Source organism: Gadus chalcogrammus, chromosome 1 (assembly GCF_026213295.1).
Source record: "Gadus chalcogrammus isolate NIFS_2021 chromosome 1, NIFS_Gcha_1.0, whole genome shotgun sequence".
Taxonomy (NCBI): domain Eukaryota; kingdom Metazoa; phylum Chordata; class Actinopteri; order Gadiformes; family Gadidae; genus Gadus; species Gadus chalcogrammus.
The window spans coordinates 17,727,956-17,729,386 of NC_079412.1; positions in this window are offsets into that span (position 1 = coordinate 17,727,956).

The window sequence follows — 1,431 nt, forward strand, 5'->3', positions numbered from 1 at the left end:
ATGCATGAGTATGGATTCAGTTAATTTGTGATTGACATTTTTTCTCTTGTGTTTGTCTGATTGTATAAGGATGGGCATATTACTTATTGTAAGACCATGGAGCTAGAATACACAAATCAGAAAATCATAAGTAAATAGATGAGGGAACTGCCACTACTAATACATACACAGCGTGAGCCTACAGTATAGCATTTAATTAACATGGGAAAAATGAACAGCTGAATTATTTTTGGATTAGAATTTTTACAAAGCAAAAAGGGGTCTTAATAATTATACGTATGCAGTACAATGCAATGTTCTCGTGCTTGTGCTTGTGTGCGCGTGTGTGTGTGTGTGTGTGTGTGTGTGTGTGTGTGTGTGTGTGTGTGTGTGTGTGTGTGTGTGTGTGTGTGTGTGGTGTGTGTGTGTGTGTGTGTGTGTGTGTGTGTTCGCGTGCGTGTGCGTGTTGGTGCGTGCGTGCCGCGTGCTTGTGTGTGTACACGTTGGCTTTAATTGGTCTGCAGTGAACTTTATAACCTGTAAATCTGTGGCTATACTAAAACGTGACGATGCGACTCGAGAGGCACATCGCTGAACGTGGCGAGCCACAACTCCATAAAGCAGAATATAAAGCAGCACAGCTGAGCGATTTAACACAAGGACCTGACAGTAAGGGGAGGAAAATACGCTGAATTAGCCTATAGTCCCCGAATGTATATTTGAAGGCAAAAAGCCATTCACCAAAGCCTAGCTACCGATGTCCAAGTCTTATGGGTGAGTGGTCTGATGGAGGCAGCGAATGGAGTGCGGCGTTCATCGCCGAGTGCTGTGTGGTGCTGTTGGTTAAACGTGTTTAATTGCCTCGTATAAAATAAACAACCTAACTCGGCTAGTCATAAGTTCCATCGCTAATATTATTTTATAAACGTCTTAGATGATCATGCCACGCGGCTGTCGCCACACAACGGATGAGGTCCACCTAGTTATACTGGCTGCAGAATAAAGTCTCCCCATCCAAGCGTTCTGCAACTGAGAGCCAAATGATCTGCAGTGGTTTGAAGTTAACCACTGCAAAATTGGTAGCCCTCCAGGAGTAGACCGAATGGGTAGACCATTGCCGATTTTTGGGGCATATCCTTACTCTTCATTGATTATCAATTCCGCAAAAAAAACTGTTTGTATAGTTGTGAAGACAATCTTTTAACGTCTCCCCGTGCAAGATACACCGATTCCCATCTCGATCTAGTGTGGCATTTGTCCACTTTTACTGTGTTCAAACTAGCCTACAGCTTTTGCACGCCGCCCATAGCCAGAAAAAAGAGCACGGATACGGCTTCTCGTATCGTAACTCATCCACCAGCAGCTCAACATAAACGTCAATCTCACCCAAATCGTGGCCAGAAACACGAGCGCTGACAGGAGCGGTGCGGCAGGGAGAGTTCTCATCGTGGC